Consider the following 14,579-nt stretch of genomic DNA (forward strand, 5'->3'; position numbering starts at 1 on the left):
CTGAAGCAATCTGCCCGTGGCTGCCATACTGTCCACTCCTCCCAGCTTGACTGTTATCTTTTGGCAGTACTTCCTTGCTTTGCTGTTTTTTTCTCTTAAGCTGAACCTTCCCAGCCTCCTTTATAGATTCTTTGCTTTCCATCTGGGGGTTTATTATGAGCATTTTTCTTTCTCTGTTTGCCTGGGGTGTCATCTACTCCCATAGCTTCAAATAACACTCATTGACGAAGTCGTTGCAAATCTTAGCAAGGAAACCTAGACTCTGTTGTTCAAACGCATATCTCCAACCATCCTGATTGTCATCACACAGTCATTTCAGTTCAAAGGCATTAAAAGTAGAAGCTTGTGCTTCTTTCATCCCTATTTCCTACTCTTTTTGGAAATCCTTGTCTAGGTGAATGGCACTACTATCTAACCTTTGACTACCAGGAACCTGGGAACTTTGTTCTCCATTGCTTCAATAATCCAACTCATTATCAAATCCTGTCCCTGTTACCTGCTAAATATTGACTCCATCTCTTTCTTCGCATATTTGTTGCCTCTGTCTTAGTTTAGATGCTGTTTCCTGGACCACTGGAATATCATCTTAACTAGTTTCCTTTCATTGTGTCACTGGTTCTCACATGACTGCCAAAGTAATCCCCCAGAAATACAAAATTAATGTTGTTTTCCATTGCCTACAGGATAGATCTGAGCTTAGCATACTGATCACTCATTATTTGACTACCTCTGTCCCTCTTCTTTACTCCCACCCTTGTTGCAGGCAAATGAGTTACCATTCTCTGCAACGCATTTATATTTATGATTCTGTGCCCTTCGCTTAACTGTTCCCATGGTGAGGAGTCTGCTTATACCCACTTACAATTGGCCCAGTAAGCTCCTTCTTAACCTTCAAGGTCAGCTCAGATGTCACATTGAGAAGTATTCTTACCTCATCAAGTTAGTTACTATTGAATTCTTCATGCCTATATTCTAACTCTTATTCTCTTTGTAATCCAGTTTTTTAAGTGCCTTGCTTTTGTACTGCTGGAGCCAAGTTTTACACAGGTCTGTGTCCTTAGCAGCTATCAGTAAGCAGAGAGCAGTTCTCACTGGATGAATGGAAACCCAAAAGTACAGAATTAAAATCAAGATTTCATAGGGAAGGGTAATGGTGAGTATTCTGGCTTGATATTGTATATTCTTAACTTAATTAATTTGGGTGATTAGGGTCTGTGGATTGAGAACATGTTAACATTGCTTAGGATTTTCTTTCATAATTCAAGTTTGGAGAGTTAGGTTCGAAAGATGAAGCTACAGAAAGATATGAGTGAAGCTACAGTTTTAAATTGTGGAGCTAATAAAGTTGTGAAGGGCTGAAAGTAATCTGGGTTCTTAACAAGTGCCCAAACCATGCAGAAGGTGTATATTAGGCAGAGAAGGAAGACTGTGATGCAGGTGAAGTGAGGAGAGGGCCCCAGATGGGGTTGTACCTCCCCAGGGCCTGATGTGTAGCTGTGCTTTACTAACTCCGTACACCTTAACATTTCCTTGGCTTGCCCTGGTAGAATCCATGTTTAAGTTATATATAACACTAGAGGCCCAATGCATGAAGATTCGTGCAAGAATGGGCCTTCCTTCCCCTGGCTGCTGGCACCACCACCTTTCTGCCTTCCCATGCTGCCCAGAGGCCTGGAGCAGCTGGGGTGGTGTGGAATGCCTGCATCGTTGCCATGGCGATGATGCAAGTGTCCCGCCCCACCCCGCAAGCTTGGTGCCTGTGTATGCAAATTAACCCATGATCTTTGTAGGGTTAATTTGCATACTCACTCCTGATTGGCTGGTGGGTGTCACAAAGGTACGGTCAATTAGTATGTTACTCTTTTATTAGGTAGATTTTTTTTTTACAAGGACCTTGTGTTTATATGGTTCTAGTTGGGCCTCTTGGATAGGGGGGCCCTTTTAAAGGAAAGGAGAAAAAGGGAAAAAGGGAAATTGTGGAGGGTGGGTTAGGGTGAGGAAACACTTTTTTTTTTTCCTTCTACAACTTGCAGGAAAAATAGATAAATGGGGATTGGTAGGAAATTACTATATGTTAATGTTTGTTTGTTTTTTAAAATAGAGTTAAACATAATGATTCACTCTGTCATTTCTAGGGCAAAACTTAGATTGTTAATCTTTGTGACCAGTGAAATTTTATTTTTAATAGTAACTTGCATTCATTTAGCATTTTTGCACTTTTCTAGTAGCTATACAGCCCTGCTGTATAGGCAGATTATCTGCTGATACCTTCATTTTACAGACTTAGCTAAGTGGCAATTTTGGGATACATCTAGTGTAGGAAGTGGTTACAGGCTTAAGCCTCGGACTGACCTTGTTGGCAAAGCCAAAAACAAGTCCCAGCTTAGAGGGCACAGCCCTCTTAGCATAATTAAGCTTGATCTTGTGATGCTCCCTAGATCTTTCCTCGGTAGCTAATGGGCTGTGGGAGGTGCAGCAAATGCTGCCAAAACAAGTGAAACTTACAAGAACATTGTAGATTACCATTGTTTACCTCTGACTATAAAATAAAGGCTCAGCTTGCAGTCTGGATCCTTTCTGTGGTCTTAGCCAGGCACAGAAGATCCACCTAGACCCAGCTTATTCTCTTTGTCTGTTTCTTCTTCATCCTTCGCTGCCCCCCCCCCCCCCCCCCCCCCCCCCGCAGGCTTGCCGAACCCTTGGCTGTGCTGGTGCAGCACAATCTAGACTGAATGTGAATTTAATAGTCTTTCCAATTGGGAAGAGTAATTAATTTCTTGGCAGTAGCCTCTTTATTTTTGGAAACTTACAATTTTTTCAGTAGTGGGAAGGTATAGGGATTTTTTTGGGTCCAGATGGTGGGAGCTTTTGAGTTCTGCTGGATGCCTTGTCTCAAGGCTCTTTGTTTCTCTGGCCCGTGGAGAGCCATAAAGGGCCTCTCTCTTCCCTGTTCTCTCCCCTTTTCTTCTCATTGGGGCAGGGCAGTCTGCATAGGGAAAGGCATTGGAACTGTTAGTCAGAATCTGACAATTGGCCTGGGTTCTACTGACTTACTATGTATGTGACCTTAAATAAGTAACCTAACTTCTGGCCTGAGGTCTTCCATTTGTGAAAGGCAAGGGCTAGAGGTACATAAGTACTGAGATCCCATTTGGCTCTAAATTTATTTATTCTAGAAAAACCCCACTTTGCTCAGTCATATGTAGGGTGTTGCACAGTGCTAACAAGATATTTGTTTCTGCTTTATGGCTAATGGGCTTTGTGGTAGGTGCTTTTGTTTTATTTCTTTAATCCCTATGGCAAAGGGGTGTCATTACCACATTAGCAGTAACATTTATACATTTAAAAAGAGATGAATGAGCCTAAATATTGTGAGCCTATAATATCTTCCTTAACCTCCTCAAGGGAGTTGTCCACTTTGCTGAGCCCTTCCTGTATCTGTTATATCCCTTATCACATGTGGTACAATTACTTGTTTATGTACCCCTTCCCTGCTAGACTGTGAATTCGCAGAGGGCTGGTATGAGGAAGAGCTATCTAGTGGTAAAAGCTTAGACCAGTGTCTGGTGCAAAAGAGGAACTCAGCAACTGCTTCTTAGACATATGTGGAATGAAAATAATACTTTTTAAAGTAAATGCTGGGTTACTGTATTGGTCCGAATGTGTAATTCTAATAGTGATGCTTTTGACTTTTTTAGTTAAAAAAAAAAAAAAAAAAAAAGGAGGTTAGCTTTGTCCTAACACTTTGTTAGTTTCAAAACATTAACTTTTTGAGTATAGATTCCTAACCACCACTCCTCCCCACCCTTCTCCCCCTCCCCAGCCCCCTGCACCTATTCTCTTTCCAAACCCCCTTTAAATCTGGGGTCATGCAACAAGTTTCTTTCCCAGAGTTTCACAAATATATAATTCTTTTTAATGTTACATTTTTAAAGACATGATAGGGGAGACATTTTGTGAAAGACTCATGAGCGGTTGTGCAAATTATTCTGGATTTAGAGCCTGAGAGAAGTTAAACTGTGGAGTGTTGTGGTCAAAATAGAGCTTACACATAGGGTTCGTGGAATAGAGCAGTTTTTTTCTTCTTTTTGCTGACATTAGATAGGAATGATTCTGTCTGAAATGTGGGCTGCTAGAAAATGTTATAGACCAATTGAAGTTCATCGAGATTGAAAGAGTCCTGAAACTTTTCTCCATGTTCGTTTAGGAAGTATAGTGTTTATAGTGTTGCCTGGTGATTGGTAGATGGGAAAATTGGATTCCTTGTAAAATTAGTAGAATAAAAAAACAGAGGTTTGTTTTGAGTACTTCTTAGGTTATTTTAGGGCTATATCAGAAAATTATGTGTGCTTTTTTTCCCTCACATGACAAGTGATGATTGCTTCTCAAATGGAGGCTAGATGAATGAAGGTGGGAAGATTGAAAGGAACTGTTTTCCTCATTATCTTTGTGCAACACCAATCACTTTATTTTCTGCACAGAATTTGGTTTTGGACTGTGGGTCTTTTACATCTTATTCAATTCCATTCTTTGTCCCCATAAAGCAAGGAGGTAGGATAATTTTAGAAATTGAAAAAATTATGGTATTGGGTTAAAGATAAAATTCTATTTATACACAAACTGACATATACATATATAGGAAAAATGTTTCTACCTTAATCCAAACTCCCTTTATTACTTAAAAAATAGTATTCTGAGATAAACCTCAAATTTACCTTTTTAGTGGAATAATGAGACAGTGTCAAAACATGGTTATTTAGGATCTTCACAAGACAGATGTAACAGATGTAAATTCATATTAATTTTTTATGTTAAGACATGTGGATGTTTCAGCCAGTGTAATTTGTGCACTTTAATGAGTTTAAAATCTTACTGGAAATGAATAATTTAAACAATATTAGACCTGGTTTGTGTACTTCTTTGCCAATAATCCATTGACTAATCTATATATGTAAAATCCTAATATGCAAATAGACCTAACGGCCAAACAACTGAAGCTCACACCCACTGCCGGCACTGGCCCCGCTTGCACCCGCTGCTAGCGCTGGCCCCAATTGCTCTGTGCTGTCAGCTGGTGCGAGCGGGCTGGCGCCATCAGCGTGTGGGAGCAGCAGAGGCTGGAGCCAGGCTGCCAGCAGACAGGGGACTGGGAGCCGTGGCGGGAGGGGCTTGGCAGGGGTGCGAATGATGGGCCAAGACCCGCCCGCCCTTGTGCCTACCGCAGCCTCGTGCCCCACATTTCCTTACACAGTGCACAAATTCATGCACTGGGCCCTTAGTCTTATATAAGTTACCTCCCTTCTTTGGGTTTAGTTTACTCATCTGCAAGACCAGGTTGTTAAAATAGAGATAATGCAGCATTGGTGGAAAAATGCTATTGATTTTCAGACCAATTTGGTGGAAATTCTGGCTCTACCACTTATTGGGTATACGATTTTTGAAACTCATTTAAATTCTCTGGGTTCTCTTTTTATCTACGGTATTAATTTTTTTTGTTTTTAGAATTTGTTTGTTTTCAAATCATAGTGTCACAAAACTTTCTTACTAGTAGTCCCCTTAACCTTTGTTTGAATAATGAGAATTAGTTGTCGTACTAAGCAGGATCTTTTATATTGAAACCAGCAGTGGAGTTTGAGCAGTACCATTCAGCTTCAGCTGCTATAACAAGATACCATATACTGGGGGGCTCAGACAACAAATTTATTTTCTCACAGTTCTGAAGGCTGTAAGTCCAAGATCGAGGTTGCCACCAGCATGGTCAGTTCTTTTGAGGGCTCCTTTCCTGGATTATACATGGCCACCTTCTCTTTTTGTCTTCACAGGGTGAGGTGAAACAGAGCAGAAGGTGAAAGAATGAGCAAGCGCTCTGGTGTCTTTTCTTATAAGGGCAATACTTCTATCATGATGGCCTCCACCCTTAAGTTCTCATCTAAATCTAATTATTCCCCAAAGGTCCCATCTCCAAATACCATCACATTGGAGGAGGGTAGTGCTTCAACGTATGAACTCTGGGACACACACAATTCAGTACTAGCAGAAGGTGGGGAGTAAGAGGGCAGGACACACAGAGGTGATGAGAGAGATCTGAGCTGGAGTGTTAACTTCACTGGATCCAGTGCAGTGTTGGTAGTTATGAGACTTCCAGATTCCATGAAGCAGCACATGTCAGAAAAAGGCTTGGAGCCAATATTTTTCAAGTAAGTCCATTGAAATATGTCATGTACTGCATTTATTAAAAATACATTTAACATAAAAAAGTAGGAAGAAAATAAAAGATTATTGCTACTTTGAACTGAATAAAATTGGCTCTACTAAAAACTCACCAAATTGCCCTATTGTGAATCAGTGAAAACTCTGGTGGATAGTGAAGTTTATTTATTTCCATTACATAGAATGACTTTTTAAAAAAGTTTCATATTTGTCCACTTTAACAGAGATTAATCTCTTCAGAGCTAGCTGCTACTAGAACATATTTTCAGTAAGTTCCCATAAAGCAAACCTTACCCTTTCTCTACTAGTTGGAAACAGGTGACATCTTATTTAAGTATCTAAAGTATTTTTTTGGAATTAAAAAACACTTATTTTTTTCATATTTAAAAAAAAAGACTGCTGTAAGTGAATATGATCATGTAATACTCACTAATGGACATTGGAACTGCTTGATAGGAGAGCAATATGGCTGCATCTTGAAGTTGTGAAAATGCATGCCTGGATACAAAGTCTGACTGTTTTGGTCATGATTGTTTAATATAAATATCCACATGGGGGGGGGGGGGAAACACCAATAACCAGAATTTAAATTGTGGAAATGTAAAGTGAGTGGGGGTTAGTATTGTATAATCAGGAAAAATTAGTTGTTTCTCAGATTTCTCTGACCTGAATTTTAAAATTAATGTGTTTTCCTTTAGTTACTTTACATTTACTTTACTGCCATATGTATTTATATTCATATATAGATGGATGTATGCTTACCTTTTGTGTCAGTCATTTCTCAATGTAGGGTTGACAATGAAGCAGATATATCAGCTTTGTAACTATGTGATGGAACCTATAAATCTTCATTAAAATGAGCCTTCATTTTTAAACATAATATGAAATTAATGAATAAGCAAATTTTTTTACAAATGAATCAAAATTGATATTTCATTTTTATGTATTGAAAACTGGACTATGTATTTCCAGAGTCTTTCTATGTCTTGAAATGTATACATTGGTTTATTAGTAGTTTATAAATAAAGATGATTAGGTCAGATATTGTGTATATACACTTTTGATGTCTATTTGTAGGATAGGATAAAATGACAAAAATAAGAACACAGTTGAAGGAGCAGACCGAAAGCAAAGTAAAAATTATGACCACAAAAACAGAAAAAATTCCTAGCAATAATAGAAAAATTATCATAGAATTACAGTTGTGTCATAGAAACTATACTTTATGTGAGCTTTCTTCATTTAGTGGGTAGAGCAGACAGCAGGAAAATGACTTTTTCTTTGACCCATGTGAATTTTCTAGCTGAGGAATGAAGTAACTTGGAACCAAGCTGAGCTTTTCTGCGGAGCATGCCCTTTTCCAGCAGGGTCCGGCCTGGGTGGGGCAGGTCTTGCTCATTAAGCTTCTGCAGACTGGATTTCCATCAGCTTTCCACAGTCTTCTAATGACAGGGAGCAGCAAACAACGGGCTCGATGTGCTTAAAAGCTGCGTATGTATTTCAAGGGAGAGATTTTTAAGAAATTTCTGTTGTAGCAGTTAGGTTTTATTATGTATGCTTGATTGTTTTGCTTTTGAAGGAAGCTTGCTTTTGAGAGTATCAGTATTCAGGGCACTGAAAATTTGGAAAAACTAACATATAGAGTAGATGGAATCTGGGTAAGTACACTATGTGGAAAGGGAATATGTTCAGTTATATTTGAACTAAGCCCTATGAAAAAATATTTGTGTGTGTGTTTGTGTGTGTGTGTGTGTGTGTATGTGGTTAGAACTAAGCCCTATGAAAAAAATATTTGTGTGTGTGTGTGTGTGTGTGTGGTTAGAGTTTTAGACCACTTGTTTGCATTTTTCTAGGAAAATATTGAAATTTTTTTCAAGTTATCTTTAACATAATTGTCTTTTTAGGTTTGTCCTATGAGAATAATGAAAGTAGTTCATTGCTTTATTTTATATACTTGTCCTGCTATTTTATGATTGAGTTATTCAGTAGTGCAATATGAAAGTTAATTATTTCTAAATTACATTGAGGACCATGTAAGGTTAATAGTGTTCAGTTATTTTTAACATGTTAAAGGAGGACAGATTTGAATTTAATTTTAAGATGCTTCATTTTCAGGTTAACTTGATTGGTTGAAAGAAGTGCTGTGGCTAGCAGAGATTGGAATTCACATTTTTTAGCATCTGCAAATTAGTGGCCATTAACAATGATAAAAAATTACATATCATTTTGCTGTTGCTACTATCTAAGTGTGATATTGGTTGAACAAGTTGTTTTACTGAATATTTAATCAGTTGTCACTTTGAGCAAATTTGAAAACTCACTAAGTTGCCCAGATGCTGACTGACATCCAGACTCAGAAAAAATTGTTTTCATGATTTTTCTTGTTATAATCTACCAATCTTTTTTCAAAAAGGACCTTGTTTCAATGCTACTTTCTAACATTCTAAATGAAAAGCAGTACTACTAGGATGGGTGGAGGGTGATCTTGGCAAATTCCATCTTTATTGTTGCTACTGCAGGGAATGCTCTTCTACTACTGAAGTAATGGGAGGTCGGGGGCGGGGGGGGGGATGTTTACATGTACTTAGGATGTTTAAGTTTTCTATTTTGAGGCCCAAGAAAGAATTCTCTCTTTAAATTATTGGCACCAGATGTGGGAATAAATAACTGTCAAGGTGATGCTGATGATTTGGACAGCCAGTCATGAGCCCCTTTCCCCTACCCGCTCTCCCTGCCCCTATCTCCTTGGTAATATTACTGTACACATTATATGATGTATTGATGACATGTAGTTTAACATCATAGCTGGATCACATAGCAAGTTGGAAAGGGAAATTTTAAGCATTGACATTTAGTTTGCATGAATGTTTTGGTGGACTTTAAGGTTGAATGCTTGGCATATTCTCCAGCAGGATCCTCTACCAAATCATGTTTACAAATATTTGAATTTTGAGACTCTTACCTCCAAAGACAGAAATATATTTACTATTTGAAATAAAAACTTGTCCTGACTAGCACCACCAAAAAAAGTAGTTATTTGAAGCCTCTAAATCAAGTAGTTTTGAGCTAAACTAATGCTGAGTAGAAATTAAAAAAAAAAAATACAGGTTTTAAGCATTCCAAATGGCATGTCTATAATTCCATTGTAGTTACAGCTTTTCCAGCCTGGGGAAAGTTGCTTTTATCACGCCAGGCATGGAGGTCCATATGCAAACAGTCTACAAGGCAACTTCTGCTGACCTACCAGGGGACTAGCGTCAACATTTGGATCTGCTTACCTAAGCCAGAAAAATCATTCAGTTTATAGTCTCATTTTACTCTTTGGTAGTGCTGTAAATATTTAAAATGGCAGAAGATCTGACGGCCAAAATTTACCAAGTGAATTATATTTTTTGACAAGGTTTAGATATTTATGCCTGTCAACTGCACAGTTCCAAAGCTTACGGAGAAGAGGATTTGAGAAAGTGTGAGATCAGTGTAGGCTCTAGTTCAGTTGGCCTTGTCATAGTGTGGGAAGTTGATTGACTTTGACAAGCTTTTGTCTTATGACCTATTAAAATGCAGCGTCTGCAGCTTGTGCATTTATCTTGTGCAGTTAATCTTGGTGGATGTGTCTGTCGTTAGCTTATTTGGGAAAGGCCTCCTGAACCACTGTTATTTTTTAGCTAACGAATTTAGAGTTTGATTCACACAGGAATTTAAACTGGTTGTAGATTATCACTTGATACCAAGTGGGTTTTACAATGGGCTGGGTGAGGATCCTATGCAGAAGGTAGCTGAGGGATGAGCTTAGAGAAAGTATACTCCCTAGTATCTGTTATGACTGTGAGAGATTGTTGGTGTTGGCTTTGCTCTGTTTTGAGCCTGGTTATGATGTCACTGGAAGAAATTGCACAGTGTATTTTTCTTTTGTATAGAACATTATATGATGGTGGTCCAAATAAATGTTCCCATAACTAGGAACATCACAAGTTTATCGAGAAGCCACCGGATGCACAATACTGCACTGGGAACATGTAGTTACTCATCTGCACAAAATTTCACTCTCTTCATGGGAGCATAGGAACTGATGTGGGCAGGGAGAAGGTGTGGACAGGAAACATGACATCCTTGTGTTTGTCAGGCCAATTTTGTTCCTGCCTTTGCCTATAAGTGAGGATGAAGCTGATGACAGATTCGGAATGTTTATGTGTGACCAGATTAGAAATTTAATGAGTCTTCTCATTGTGTTTTACTCTCCTTTTAAAATTTTCCTCAAATTTCAGAGAAATCTAATTCTAAATGCCCTGTTCTCACTTCTCTATCAGAAAATAGAAATAATATTTTTGGCCTAGCTGCATATGTACCAATATTATTGTTAGCAAAATACATCTCTTTTTTATTTTTAGTTTTTATTCTCCACACCTAGGTCAAATGTTTAAAAAACTAGCAAGGCTTTCTCAGAAACTATGTGTATTGTTGTTTTTTAAATGAACAATTGGTATACTTTAAAGAAGATTTTGGCTGCTCTAAAAGTGTAAATTTTGAACTTTAGGAGAGCAGTGTGCATAGGATGAGGGGTAGGTTTGTGAAGTATGTGTGATGGAATTTATGGCAGTTGTGGCATTTGGGTTGTCTCCAAGAAAGCAGACCTAACTAAGCTGGGTTCACTTAATGCATTAGATATCTTAATGAATAAATATTGTTTTTCTAATAAAGAATTTAAGTGCTTCAGTTTGTACAAATTTATGAGTGAAAACTTTTTCTCCCCTATCTGCACCTTAGACCTCATCTACGCAGTGCCACCCACCATTTCCCATAATCACTGTTGTTGGTCATCTGTGTCCTTTTCTAATTTCTTATGTGTTTGCAGGTAGATATGTGCATTCACATACTTCTCAGACACATTGCTTTCAACCCATAACATAGCTATATGCTATCTGAATCTTGTTTTTTGTACTTAACAGTGTAACGAGATATTTCTGTAACTGGGATGGAAACCTCCCTCACTTTTTTCTTTATAGCTACAGAATATTATATTTTCTTTTACAATGTTACAGTGAATCATCTGTACATAATTACTTTACATATGTACAAATGTGGATACGTTCCCATAAGCAGGATTACTGGTTTAGTGTTGTACACATTTGGAATTTTGGCTGTTGGCAAATTACTTCCATTGGCACCAATTTACTCATCTACCCACAATTATATGAGAATGCCTATGGGCCAGAGTCCCATAGCCATGCTCAATACTGACGTGATTAAGCTTTTGGACTTTTCCACTCTACTTTTAGCTTGTATTTCTTTTACTATGAGTGTGGTGAGCATATTTTTATATGTTTACTAGAGGCCTGATGCATGAAATTTGTGTACGGGATGGGGGTCCCCTCAGTCCATCCTGCACCCTCTCCAATCCGGGACCCCTTGGGGGATCTCCAACTGCCGGGTTTAGGTGGTTGGGATTGGGCCTAAACCGGCAGTCAGCCATCCCTCTCACAATCCTGAACCACTGGCTCCTAACTGCTCACCTGCCTGCCTGATTGCCCCTAACTGCCTGCCCCCTGCTAGCCTGATCACCCCTAACTGCCTCTGCCTGTTGGCCTGTTTGCCCCTAACTGCCACCCCCCCTGCCGGCCTGGTCGCTCCAAACTGCCCCCCACTGCCGGCTTGGTCACCCCTAACTCCCCCCCCACTGGCCTTGTCACCCCTTGCTGCCCCCCCTGCCGGCCTGGTTGTCCCCAACAACCCCCCCCCCCTCCACTGGCCTGGTCGTCCTCAACTGCCTCCCCCCCTGCCAGCCTGGTTGCTCCTTACTGCCCCCCTGCCAGCCTGGTTGCCTCCTGCAGCCTGTTGTTCAGTTGTTTGATTGTCCCTCACTAACCCCCCTGCCTGCCTCGTTGCCCCATGCAGCCTGCTGTTCACTCGTTTGGTTGTTCCTCACTAACCCCCCTGCCAGCCTGGTCACTTCATGCAGCCTGCTGTTCAGTTGTTTGGTCATCCCTTACTAACCCCCTTGCTGGCCTGGTCTCCCCACACAGCCTGCTGGTCGTTACTGTGATGGTGTCCTGGACAATTTGCATATTCCTGTATTATTAGTATAGATGTGTTTCTTGTATTTGTTTTTCTGTTAACTCTATGCTTGTCCTTTAATCACTTTTCCCCCCTATTGAGGGAATAGTCATCCTAGCCAATTTAAAAATGAAATTTATTTTGAATGTTTAATGTTAAGGAAATTCATAACTAGCACTATTTTATTTGGCTTTTTACTTGAGTTCAGCTGAGGAGTAAATACAATTGAGAATGAGAATTAAGTGCTCTTTAAAAAGCTTGATGCCTGTTTGTGTTACATGAGTGTTTAACCAACGTTTCCCATGAAGGACCATTATGTGCTTTTCTGAAGAGATGACAATGGTAGTTTTAAGAAAACTGTCAGCTTTTCAAACTAGTAGTAATTTCTCAACAAAAGTTACCAAAATTTGTGTATTAGTGACACGTTGTTTGAATTTATATTAATGCTAATCTTGCTACATTTGTCGCCCATTATACTGAGAGCAGGATTCTTTCCGCTATATCACTGATGTCAGGTACATATGCAATTAAACTACTCAGGAAATACTTATTTTGAAAGAAGGGGTTAAGATACTGTTACTATCCTCATCCTGAAGGTCAGTGGAATTTACTAGGGGCTCAGAACAGGTTATTAATGATTATAATGCCACAAATGGTAGTCATAGTTTATTTTTAACAAATGATGAATTGTCGGGAATTAATGCTAAGTGCTGGTTATAAAATACTGAAGTTTTTTGGAATGGTGGTAGTACTATATAAGCTCTCTGCAGCTGGACAGCCTGAGTTTGAATCCTGGCTCTTCCATTTACTGGTTGTGCAAGTTTTTATCCTTTTATTTTTTAACTTTCTTTACCTATAATAGGGGAATAATTTTAGTTCCAACCTCAAAGGGTCATGAGATGCAAGGAATGCAGAGAGTCTCTAGAACAGTGCTCAGCAAATAGCTGATACTTTCATTATTTACTATTGTTATGTTATTTATTTATTAAGTGGATTGTGCATACTTTTACTGTTACAATTTTTAGTGAAAAACAGAATCCCTAATTGATGACGGGGTGGCCCACCATTTATTATGAATTTACTATGTGCCAGGCACTTTATGTATAACATCTGATTTCATTCTTAGAGCCACCAGTGAATATGTATTATATCCCTGTTTTGCTTACGAGGAAACTGAAACTCAACAAGACGGAATAACTTGTTTTTGGTTACACGGCTAGTGACATTCAGACCTGGAATTCTAATCCTGGTGTTTGGTTCCTAGACTTGATCTCCAAACCTTCATGTTATTTAATCCAAAGATTAGTTAGCTTTACACAAAAAGCTGTGGCCATTACAAACTTAGGGTCCTCATCTGAGAGAAGGAATGTGAGCAAAAGTACTTGGTCAGTATTTCTTACCACACAATTCAGTGTATGTGATTGATGAAGAGCTGCAGGGTTTGGGATATCTCTGTCACCTCAGTTAGTGTGTGCTGTTGGAGTGCCCAGTATGAGAAGGTTAATGTGCATTTTGATTGAAAATAATGATGTCCAATATTGGGATCCCTAATGATTTGTGTGTAGCCTCTGGTTATTGAGTTCTCACTTCAGGAAAGAGTATTTTTGGGATGACCTCATTATTTGTGGAGTCTTTGCCTGGCACAGATCTCTTTCTTGACCTAATTCTGAATGGGAGCAGAAGGCGCTTGCTTTAGCACGTAAGATTGTTAGCTGGAATTGGGACATTTTTGAAAATTATGCCTTGATTTTCAGACATCCACCCTTCTCTTACACAGGAATCTTACACATTGATGAACTCTAAGATTTATTTGTTTCATTCATATATATTGTTAGAATAAAGAATTAATGGTTTATCTCACTAATATTAACTCAGATAAAGGCTTTTTAAAAAAAATGAGCATCTGGAAAAAGTTAAACATTTTGACAACCAGGGCTCTTAGGTATGAGGGCCATAAAATACAATGAGGAGTAATAGTTACCTGAGCTGGTTCTAAGTGTACTACCAGTTCCTTAGGGCTTATTTTCCAGTGCTTGCCTCCTAATATAATATGCAGAGGCTAATAGTAACTACAAGTAACTGAACCCCCTGGCTCAGTTGTTTGAGCCATAGGGGGAGTATGTTGTCTCACATAACAGGAAGTTCAAACATCCTGGCCATGTGCATGCAGCATGCTCAGGGCTCAAGTCCTCTCCTCTGATTCTCTTGCCAGTGCCCTCTTCTGTGTGCGTCTTTTTCCTCAGGCTTTCTCCTCTCAGGATAATTAAGGTGGCAGCAGCATTTCTTGGAGTCATGTAAATAATGCTCAGAGGTGGAAA

General features: G+C 39.1%; 1 protein-coding gene across 1 annotated transcript in view; it reads left to right on the forward strand.

The window, feature by feature from the left end:
- Positions 1-1,014: 1,014 nt before the first annotated feature.
- Positions 1,015-14,579, forward strand: part of EPB41L2 (erythrocyte membrane protein band 4.1 like 2) — a 133,108-nt gene continuing 119,543 nt past the window's right edge. The window contains exon 1 of the mRNA XM_054722629.1: positions 1,015-1,153. The gene's annotated coding sequence lies outside the window, so the exon portion shown is untranslated. The remainder of the gene's footprint in view (positions 1,154-14,579) is intronic.

Source organism: Eptesicus fuscus, chromosome 10, assembly GCF_027574615.1.
Source record: "Eptesicus fuscus isolate TK198812 chromosome 10, DD_ASM_mEF_20220401, whole genome shotgun sequence".
Taxonomy (NCBI): domain Eukaryota; kingdom Metazoa; phylum Chordata; class Mammalia; order Chiroptera; family Vespertilionidae; genus Eptesicus; species Eptesicus fuscus.